Here is a 12,062-nt window from a genome sequence, read left to right on the forward strand (position 1 = left end):
TAGGATTATGATATGATCCTGCAATCATACTCATGGGCATGTATCTGGAGAAAACTCTAATTTGAAAAGATATATGTGGCCCACTGTTCATAGCACAGTCCTATTTATAATAGCCAAGATATGGAGTCAACTAAATGTCCATTGACAGATGAATGGGTAAAGATATATATATATATATATATATATACACACACACATATACACACACACACACATATATATAATACAATGGAATACTACTGAACCATGAAAAAGAGTGAAATAATGCCACTTGCAGCAGCGTGGATGGACCTAGAGATTATCACACTAAACTAGAATAAGTCAGAGAAAGAAAAATATATTAATATTATTTAAATGTGGAATCTAAAAAATGATAAAATGAACTTATTTACAAACCAGAAACAGACTCATGGACATAAAAAACAAACTCATGGTTAGCAAAGGGGAAAGGGGGATTAGCAGATACAAACTACCATATATAAAACAGGTGAACAGCAAGGTCCTACTGTATAGAACAGGGAGTTATATCCTGTAATAAACCACAGTGAACAGAATACAAAAAGGAGAATATGTATGTAACTGAATCACTTTGCTGTACACCGGAAAGCTAGCACGACATTATAAATCGACTATACTTCAATCAAAACAAACCCAGCACTACTGATTTTTCCTCTGATTCTTAATTCCGTTAGCACTCATGCTGTATCCCCTCACTCAGTCCTCCAACTGTACTGAGCTTCCTGAAAGTCCTCTCCACTCACTGCCTCAAATGCCCACCTCCCATTCACCCTTCACTGTTGTCTTCCAAGTGTTGTCCATGGACCAGCAGCCCTGGCATTGCTTGAGAGCTTGTCAGAAACTCTGGCTTGTAGGCCTCACTCAAGACCCATTTCAGAATTCTCATTTTAACTAGATCCCTAAGTGATTTGTGGTACTTTTAAAGTCTAAGAAGGACTGCTAAAGCTACAGTCCTTTCTTATAGGCCTTCTAAGCACAAAGTCTGATGGTCACTTCTCACTCTATCATTTGACATGATTTTTTTTTTCTTCTTTTTGAGAATGATGACTATCAAGTTTTCATTAGAGGGCCAGAGTGTCATGGTTGAAATACCATGGTGTAAGTCACTGAATGACAATTCCTATCTGATGGAGAGTTTGTTTGGTTTCCCAAATATTTTTTTCTTTTTTTTATTTTTCTTTTTTATTTTTTTTCTTTGTTGAAAATAATTATTTATTTATTTATTTACCTAGGTGCCAACCCTGTGGCTCTTTTTTTTAAATTATAATTTATTTACAATGTTTCAGACATGATTTTCAGTGATTTGCAATGTATAGACGTGATTTTCTTCTTTAAGCTTCTCTCTTTGATTTCTCTAACATAACTCTGTCTAGATCTTCTTGGCACTTAATTGGCCATTCTTTTCCTTGGATCATTTTCTGGCCCATTTTCCTCTTGTAAAAACACAGATATTTTCACTACTGCTCTGCACATGGGATCATCAGTACCATCTCTCTATATTCCATAAACCTGTTGGCATGTCAGACACTTCAGAGCAACTGAACTGAACTGAATATCCCATTGTATATGTGGTACACAGTGTCTTTATCCATTCCTCTGTTGATGGACATCTGTGTTTCTGCCATGTCCTAGCTAATGTTGCTATAAACATTGGGGTACATGTGTCTTTTTCAATTATGGTTTTCTTAGAGCATATGCCCAGTAGTGGGATTGTTGGGTCATATGTTATTTTTATTTCTACTTTTATAAGGAATCTCCATACTGTTCTCCATAGAGGCTGTATCAATTTACATTCCCACCAACAGAGGAGCACAGTATATTAACAGTAGTTTGTATGGCTATTTCCAGTTGAAAAAGTGCTGTTGTGTATCAGTGGAATGCCAACAAAGAAACCTAGATATCACCCCAATTTTACTCTTACCCATATGATCTTAGGTGGGTCACTGAGTTTTATTTCCTCATGTATAAAATGGGAACAGCAGACTGATCCTTTCTAGATGGTAAGGGATTTGAGATGATAGTTTTGTAAATTATCTTAAAAGATTAAAGGGTTATACTGATCAAGGAACTTGAAGACCTTTACTGATGGCTTATCTTTTGATAGAAGTTGTGCTATACTTGGAAATATAGTGGTGGATTGGAAAATGGATAGAGGTTTCCTCTTAATCATCTCACATTATGGGATTACTATTTCTGTTTCTTCGAGTTATGTTATAGATAGAATTTCTTGAGTTTAGAGTAGCTGGGTAAGATATAATAAGATTGAGGAGGGGTTAGGAAAGGGAACTAGTGTAATATGATTTTCTACATCCAAATAATGATAGAGGGATCATAACCTCAATGTATTTACTGAACTGGGGATGTTAGCTGTGTCTAATGGAGGGACTTTTAATCTTAGGATCCCTAGGTGAGCTTCAAAGAGCCCAGGAACAATCTGAAATTAGATGCAAAATTTGGGTCTGTGACTTTCCGCAAAGGTTGAGAAAAACTGAATGAATGGATAATGTCTTGTTCTTGGGACAGCATGATAACGAAGATACAAAAGGTTTCTCCTAGATTAAATCTTATGTAAAAATGGTGCTACTGACTTGCATAGTCTCATCTATAAAATGTGGATGTCATATTAAATAGTCTCTGGGAAGTCTTTTTTGGCTCTAACATTTTATTATAACTTCAATTTCTCAGATAAATGAAACCATTTAATCCACTTTAGCCAGTCATTGCCATAACCTCCCTTCAACCTGATAATGTTGAAATAATCTGGAAATGGCTTTCAATGAAAAAGCACATTTATTTGATTATTTCTGCTAATCTGGAAGTGGCAGTATAGCCTGAAGAGAGAGAATTTTTATAGGGGCATCTGGGAAGCTTTAAAAGTATCTGCATAGATTGACTGGTTTGGGCTTCTACATGGGAAGTGTTCTGATCAGCCATTTTCAGGGATTGACTTGGGGATAGTCCTGTTGTCCTTATAGTTTGGTTGGTTGTTGAATTAGCACAACAGAGATGATGATTGGTTAACATGCGTGTTGGTCCATGAGTGTGCGTTATGGGCTTTGTTAAAGCAGCTGTCCAAAATTGGGGAAGGAGTACAACAAAGCTGTATATTGTCACCCTGTTTATTTAAGTTGTATGCAGAATACATCATGTGAAGTGCTGGGCTGGATGAATCACAAGCTGGAATCAAGATTGCCAGGAGAAACGTCAGCAACTTCACATATGCAGATGATACCACTCTAATGGCATAAAGTGAAGAGGAACTAAAGAGCCTCTTGATGACAGTGAAAGATGAGATGGAAAAATCTAGCTTAAAACTCAACATTCAACAAACTAAAGTTATGGCATCTGGTCCCATCACTTAACGGCAAATAGATGGGGAAAAATTGGAAACAGTGACGAATTTTATTTTCTTGGGCTCCAAAATCACCGCAGATAGTGACTGCAGCCATGAAATTAAAAGACGCTTACTCCTTTGAGAAAAGCTATGACAAACCTGAAAGTGAAAGTGTTAGTCACTCAGCTGTGTCCAATTCTTTGTGACCCTTTGAACTGGAGTCTGCCAGACTTCTCTGTCCATGGGATTCTCCAGGCAAGAATACTGGAGTGGGTTGCCATTTCCTTCTCCAGGGGATCTTCCTGACCCAGGGATCGATCCAGGGTCTCCCGCATTGCCAGCAGGTTCTTTACCATCTGAGCCACCAGAAAAACCCCATGACAAACCAAGACAGCATATTAAAAAGCAGAGACATCTCTTTGCTGACAAAGATCTGTACAGTCAAAAAAAAAAAAAAAAGATCTGTATAGTCAATGCTATGGTTTTTCCAGTAATCGTGTTCAGATGTGAGAACTGGACTGTAAAGAAGGCTGAGAACCAAAGATTTGATGCTTTTGAATTGTGGTCCTGGAGAAGACTCTTGAGAATCCCTTGGACTGCAAGGAGATCAAACCAGTGAATCCCAAAGGAAATCAACCCTGAATATTCATTGGAAGGACTGAAGCTGAAGCTCCAGTACTTTGGCCACCTGATGTGAAGAGGTGACTTCTTGGAAAAGACCCAGATTCTGGGAAAGATTGAAGGCAAAAGGAGAAGAGAGTGGCAGAGGATAAGATGGTTAGATAGCACCACTAACTCAATGAACATGAATTTGAGCAAACTTTGAGAGATAGTGAAGGACAGGGAAGCCTGCTGTGCTGCAGTCCATGGGGTTGCAAAGAGTTAGATTTGACTTACTGACTGAACAGTAACAACAACAGCAAAGCAGCTAGACTTGTAGAAAAAATTAGTTGACTGTAAAGCCAGGCTTCAGCAATACGTGAACTGTGAACTTCCAGATGTTCAAGCTGGTTTTAGAAAAGGCAGAGGAACCAGAGATCAAATTGCCAACATCCGCTGGATCATCGAAAATGCAAGAGAGTTCCAGAAAAACATCTATTTCTGCTTTATTGACAATGCCAAAGCCTTTGACTGTGTGGATCACAATAAACTGTGGAGAATTCTGAAAGAGATGGAACTACCAGATCACCTGACCTGCCTCTTGAGAAACCTATATGCAGGTTAGGAAGCAACAGTTAGAACTGGACATGGAACAACAGACTGGTTCCAAATAGGAAAAGGAATACATCAAGGCTGTATATTGTCACCCTGCTTATATAACTTATATGCAGAGTACATCATGAGAAATCAAGTTTGCTGGGAGAAATATCAATAACCTCAGATATGCAGATGACACCACCCTTATGGCAGAAAGTGAAGAACTAAAGAGCTTCTTGATGAAGATGAAAGAGGAGAGTGAAAAAGTTGGCTTAAAGCTCAACATTCAGAAAACTGAGATCATGGCATCCGGTCCCATCACTTTATGGCAAATAGATGGGGAAACGGTGGAAACAGTGGCTGACTTTATTTTTGGGGGCTCCAAAATCACTGCAGATGGTGATTGCAGCCGTGAAATGAAAAGGTGCTTACTCCTTGGAAGGAATGTTGTGACCAACCTAGACAGCATGTTAAAAAGCAGAGACATTACTTTGCCAACAAGGTCTGTCTAGTCAAGGTTATGTTTTTTCCAGTGGCCATGTATGGATGTGAGAGTTGGACTATAAAGAAAGCTGAATGCCAAAGAATTGATGCTTTTGAACTGTGGTGTTGGAGAAGACTCTTGAGAGTCCCTTGGACTGCAAGGAGATCCAACCATTCCATCCTAAAGGAGATCAGTCCTGGGTGTTCATTGGAGGGACTGATGTTGAAGCTGAAACTCCAATACTTTGGCCACCTGATGTGAAGAGCTGACTCATTGGAAAAGACCCTGATGCTGGGAAAGATTGAGGGCAGGAGGAGAAGGAGACGACAGAGGATGAGATGGTTGGATGGCATCACCAACTCAATGGACATGGGTTTGGGTGGACTCCAGGAGTTGGTTATGGACAGGGAAGCCTGACGTGCTGTGGTTCATGGGGTTGCATAGAGTCAGACATGACTGAGCAACTGAACTGAACTGAACTGTGTTATTTGTTTTTCTCTTTCTGGCTTAGTTCACTCTGTATAATAGTCTCTAGGTTCATCCACCTCAGTAGAACTCAAATGCATTCCTTTTTATGGCTGAATAATGTTCCATTGTATATATGTATCACAACTTCTTTATCCATTTATCTGTTGGTGGACTTCTAGGTTGCTTCCGTGTCATAGCTGTTTGCTGCCAGTGAGGGGACAGAGAGGGTGGGACTAATTGAGAGAGTAGCGTTGAAACATAAACATTACCATGTGTAAAATGGATGGCGAATGGTAGGTGGGAATTTGCTGTGTGATGCAAGGAGCTCAATCCTGGTGCTCTCTGACAACCTCGAGGGGTGGAATGGGGTGGGAAGTGGGAAGGCGGTTCAAGAGGGAGGGGATGGACATGTGTGTGCCTATGGCTGATTTATGTTGACATATGGCAGAAACCAACACAATATTACAAAGCAGTTATCCTCCAATTGAAAATAAGTTAAGAAAACACAGATATTTTCAATTTATCTCCAGCCCCACTTTGTCTTTCTCCTATGGTATAAATCCACTGTTCTAGTTGACTTCTGGATAGCACTTCATTGGATGTTCCTTTGGAACCTTGAGATTGCTCTGTCCTAACTAACTTATTTTTTCCTGTACTCCAAAAGGCTGTTTCTCCTTTGGCTTCCTTACTTTGCTTAGTGACATCCCTGGGGGACTGTAGCACCATCGTTGACTGCTTCTTCCCTTCCTTCCTTGTCTGATTGGTCACTTGACTGATCTCCATCACTGTCATGTGTTCTGATGCTCTCCTTTACCGCTTCATCTAGTTATTTAAGTCTCTTTCCTGAACCATTATAAGGGTCTCATCATTGTATCTCTAGCCACTGCCTACGCCTTCCTCTCTTGCCCTCTACTGTTGGCTTATTCTTTCTACATGATGTAATCATGCTTTTCCTCTGCATCAAACCACTCATTATCTCTGTACTGCTTTCAGAATGAAGTGTGATTTCTTTAGTGCAGACTTCAGGGTCCTCTGTGCTCAGATCCCAGTTACTTCTTTACTCTTCTCTCCAAGTGCCCTGTGCTTGGCTAAACTGAAGTACTCTTTACTCTCTTTGGCATTCCCCTACTAACTAAGGATGACTTTTGAAGTATGGAATGAAATTCTAATACAGATTATTACAAGAATGGATAGTGAACCAGCAATTGTTTATGAATAAGTCTGGGTTTATGCTCACAGATCAGGTCATATGATTTCCTTTTTTCTTTTCTGACTTTATGTCAATCATCATATATTTGAAGATGAGGAAGGCATTTAATACTGGATTTGTGCCAAACCGCTGTACCAAAAGGGGACACCCAAATAGAGCTCTGTTGGTTTGGAGGAATGTTTCTTGTTTTCCACAGAGCTTGATTTTATACCTGATTCTTGAGAAAAAATATTCAGGTAAAGTGAGTTAGGTAAAGATACAGAAAGTACATGTACCATAAATAGGAGACAGATCTAGGAAAGAGGGTTAAATCAGATAATATAATAAAAATATTAGGGGTTCATACCAGTTAGAATATGGGCAGATCAGAAGAGGTGAAATTTAAGATTCTATTTGCCTTTGGGTCTCCAAGTCAGCTGTTAGAGTGAAGTATCAGAGTAGAGGTGATGTGGGGGGAAAATTAAGTTTTGTTTGGCATCTTCAAATATCTGAATATGAGTGTTTAAGGAGCTCTTGAGATTATCTATTCAATGGCAGAAGCATATTATCTTGAAAAAGAAGGAAAACCGCACCGAGAATATTGTGTTCAGTTGTGGGCCCTAAACTTTAAGTTGGAAGTAGACAAATGGAAGTCTTTTTAGGGGAGTCACAGGCAAGGTTTTTGCGCCCGGGTGTGCTTGAGTGTGAAAAGCTCCCTGGGTCGTCTTTGAGGTCCCTTTTCAAGCCCAGCTCGACTCAGTTGCAGTCTCCGTGGTGGAGGGTAATTGCTGTCTTGTAGTTTCTCTGAAGGCATTTAGTTCAATGCTTTGCTTGTAAAAGTGAAAGCAGTGCAAGTGTTAGTTGCTTAGTCATGTCCGACTCTTTGCGACCCCATGGACTGTAGCCCACCAGGCTCCTCTGTCCATGGGATTCTCCAGGCAAGAATACTGGAGTGGGTTGCCATTCCCTTCTCCAGGGGATCTTCCCCACCCAGTGATCGAACCTGGGTCTTCTGCAACGTGGGCAGATTCTCTATGATCTGAGCCACCAGGGATGGTAGCATTTGTTAATAAATACTGGTGAGTAAATGTTACTAGTGTGATGTAAATTTTGCCTCCAGATCCAGAACATAACTTCCTTGAGGGCACATACCACATGTTATGTTTTGTATCACCCTCAGCATCTTGAACGAGATTAGATTTTTCAGCAGGTACGTGGTAAATACAGCCCAAGTTCACAAAGTTAAATATTGGGAGAAATCCCATCAAACACCTCATACTTAATCCCCCATCTCCCCTTTTCCTTTTATATAAAAACAAGGGGACAGTGTAGTCAGGGGAAGGAATACTGACCAGGTCAGAAACCCTGGTTTACAGGGCTGCCTCTTCCACTAATGAGCTCACTTCAGGCTCATGTACAGTCTCTGATGATGAGGGAGAAGTACGGTGGAAGGCGTCATGACTGCTGCAATTTAGGGTCGGGTGTCTGAATGACACAGCTGGGTTTCTCCCAGACTTTTGGTGTTGGTTATGGTAATGAAATGCTTTAGGATGACATAATTAAGATACTCAATCATGTGCAAGTTTAAATTCCTTTCAATTGGCCTGGGAGCAGCAGAAATTGTACAGTTTGCTTCCTGGGAGATTGTAGCCTAAGACCAATAACTCACTTGTGTCTATACAGCTGTTATTTGCTATTCACTGGCAGGTGTGACTAATTCCACCAGTGACACAACCCTTTGGATGAATGTGAGCTTTTAAAGCAACTTGTTCATGAGTATCTGTGAGAGAGCATTGTTGGAAGGGTGTTGGGCTCCTCTTTGTTGTTTCTGGTGGGGCTGAATCCACTTCTGAGAGTCTTGGATTAATGTTGGCCGTATTTCCTGAGGGCATGGCTGCTCTTCACGGAGCCTCTCCTGGCATACACCCATGATTCTTCTAGTATGGTTTTTCTGCTCTCTAGTTCTCTGTATTGTAATAGCTCTCTGGACTGTGTGGAAATGTTTCTGAAGGCTCTAAAAGCACAATTTTGGAAGAGAGACAAGTGATGGTATTGGGGAAACAGATATGAAAACCCAGGGCTGAGTTTTGCATACCTCTGTGTTAGAAGAAAGCAGTAGATTTTTCTGGATAAAGGTGAAGTGGCTAAGAAAGCTTGTAAAAACAATCTGATATTGACTGTTCAATCTTATTTTTTTTTTTTTGAAACCAAGAATTTTTATCTTTTATTTATGCATTTCTTGACCACAACTATTACAATGCTGAGTTTTTCACAGTTCCAAAGTAATGCCTCATCCATCGCCATGTTATCTTATTCCAAATTACTAGGTAAGGTGGAAGTTTTCCAGTTACACAAACAAAAAAACTCTTACTTTTAGATCTCACCCATAGCATCAGTGTTTGAGCAATATAACTCAGAAGTGTGGATTACAAAGCTACTTAAATCTTCTATTAAAAGGAACAATATTTTAAAAAATTTCCAAGATATAGCATAGAACACAAAAACACAAATATGTTACAGACAGTATTGTCTGCAGCCCCACCCCAACCTTCTACTACTTAGAACGTGAACTTATTTTTAACAACAAAGTAAGGAATCTGCCTCAAACTCTTTTGGAGTGGGAGAAACTGCTGGCTAAGGCACTGGAGCGGGCCTTGGCCCAGGCAGCAATACGAGCCTTGGCTGAAGCTCTAGCTTGGGGCTCTTGCTTCTTCATCTCTCAAAGCCTCCTCATACAAGGATGGGAAGGCAGTGGGGACCATATTATGGATCTTAGCCATAAACTCTAGCACTTTCATCTTGGTGGTTTCAGCATGGGCTCTAGAGCCCCACAGGAACTCATAGCATGGAGGATCACTATCGAACACCTGGCGGTACTCTAGGTACTTCTCCTGCACTAAATCTTTGGTAATGACCTTCTTAGGATCCCCAAAAATGAAGTGCTTCCTCCCCTTATATAACCCCATCACATTCAGGACTTCCCAGATTCGCTCCTCACTAGCACAATTGCCCTGCATGAAGATAACACCCAGAACAGCCATCAGCAGGCCTGTCTTGGGAATCTCGATCCGATCTCTCAGCATCGCAGCTTGCTTCCATTTTGTCGACAAGGATGTAGATGTGCCTGTAGGGATCCACTTCCTTCAGGTCAAGGCCAAAGATCATCTCCACGTGCTCAGCAGCTCTCTGGAGGATCTCAAGGTAGTGATTCTTATACATCTGGATTACTTCTCTCAGCATTTCCACCTTGCTAATAGGCTCTTTCACGTTATACTTATACAGCAGGTAATACACCATTATAAGCACCTTCTCATCTATACAGCCTCTGTGGATGGACTCAGTGGATGAAGTACTTGTGGCTCTCTGAACACCCAGATTCTGGGGTTCAACTTGGGCCTGGCGGCGTCTCTCACGGGTACGAAGCTTGCTCTTCTGACCCCGAGGCATGATGACTTTCAACAAAGGCAGCAGGCAAGTGGGCAGGTGACTCAGTGACCGTAATCCCCAGCAGAGCCTGGAACTTCTCCCATGACTCTTTAACGAAGGCGGCTCAGCCTGTTCAATCTTAAAAGAGTTAAAAGTTGGAGTGGCTTTTTACCATTTAATTGTGTTTAGCTTTGTTCTTAAAAAAAAAAAAAAGAACTTAAAAATCATGTTTCATTAATGTGCCAGCTTGGATTATTTTCCTTGTCAGTTTAGCAATCAACAGTAATAAAAACCCGGATATAAAATTTTCATACATTTACAGTAGCATGAAGACATTAAGTGAAAACCCTTTAAAACATTTTCCATTTTCATTTCACTTAGCAGGTACTACATATCAAGCTATTATTTACCCAGCTAAAATGAGCAGGAAAGTGATCCAAGTTGGTGAAGTGCCTCCAGACAACTTGCACAGTTGTTATTTTCTCTTTTTGATTATGCCCAGCTGAAGGGATTAGTTTTAGCACAAATCAAATCAAGGTGATATGAAAGTTACTGGGGATTACCTGGCGACTGTTGAGATTAGCCGTGGAAAACCTTATTTTTGCCACCTGGATAGCCCATGTGTATGGAGATAGTTTTATTTTAAGGCATGGCCAGTGCTGTTCTCTAGGATAGTGAAGTGAAAGCAGCATGGATAATTCAAAGTAAGCAGATAATCCAAAAGAGTGTTCTATTTAACTTTGGAAAGAGCATGGTATATTTTTTTCTTTTTCTTTTCTAATTGAAGGATAATTGCTTTACAATATTGTGTTGGTTTCTGCCATATATCAACATGAATCAACCATGGGTATACATATGTACCCTCGCTCCTAAAACCTCCCTCCCAACTCCCACCCCATTCCATCTCTCTAGGTTGTCACAGAGCACCGGTTTGAGCCTCTTGAGTCATATAGAAAATTCACAGTTTACCAATCTATTTTACGTATGATAGTGTATATGTTTCTGTGCTACTCTCTCCATTTGTCCCACCTTCCCCTTCCCCACCATGTCTACAAGTCTACTCTCTGTGTCTCCATTGCTGCCCTGCAAATAGGTTCATCAGTACCATCTCTCTGTGCTGTGCTTAGCTGCTCATTTTGTCTGAATCTTTGCAACCCCATGGACTGTAGCCCACCAGGCTGCTCTGTCCATGGGCATTCTCCAGGCAAGAATACTGGAGTGCGTTGCCACGCCCTCCTGCAGGGGAGCTTCCCAACCCAGGGACTGAACCCAGGTCTCCCCCGTTGCAGACAAACTCTTTACTGTCTGAGCCACCAGGGAAGCCCATCTCACCAGATTCCACATGTATGTGTTAATATACGGTGTTTGTCGTTCTCTTTCTGACTTACTTCACTCTGTATAGTAGACGCTAGGTTCATCCACCTCAGTAGCACTGACTCAAAGGCATTCCTTTTTATGGCCAAATAATATTCCATTTTTTCATACTGTTCATGGGGTTCTCAAGGCAAGAATACTGAAGTGGTTTGCCATTCCCTTCTCCAGTGGACCACATTTTGTCAGAACTCTCCACCATAACCTGTCTGTCTTGGGTGGCCCTACATGGCATGGCTCATAGTTTCATTGAGTTAGACAAGGCTGTGGTCCATTTCAAATCCTAAAAGATGCTGCTGTTAAAGTGCTGCACTCAATATGCCAGCAAATTTGGAAAACTCAGCAGTGGCCACAGGACTGGAAAAGGTCAGTTTTCACCCCAATCCCAAAGAAAGGCAAGCCAAAGAATGTTCAAACTATTGCAAAATTGCACTCATCTCACATGCTAGGAAAGTAATGCTCAAAATTCTCCAAGCCAGGCTTCGACAGTATGTGAACCATGAACTTCCAGATGTTCAAGCTGGATTTAGAAAAGGCAGAGGAACCAGAGATCAAATTGCCAACATCCATTAGAT

General features: G+C 40.9%; 1 protein-coding gene and 1 pseudogene across 1 annotated transcript in view; one reads left to right on the forward strand and one right to left on the reverse strand.

Moving 5' to 3' along the window:
* Window positions 1-12,062, forward strand: part of LRMDA (leucine rich melanocyte differentiation associated) — a 1,164,713-nt gene that overhangs the window by 148,487 nt on the left and 1,004,164 nt on the right. The gene's annotated exons all lie outside the window — the stretch shown is intronic.
* LOC110134412 (melanoma-associated antigen B10-like) lies at window positions 9,188-10,237 on the reverse strand (annotated as a pseudogene).

This window comes from Odocoileus virginianus, chromosome 7 (assembly GCF_023699985.2).
Source record: "Odocoileus virginianus isolate 20LAN1187 ecotype Illinois chromosome 7, Ovbor_1.2, whole genome shotgun sequence".
NCBI lineage: Eukaryota > Metazoa > Chordata > Mammalia > Artiodactyla > Cervidae > Odocoileus > Odocoileus virginianus.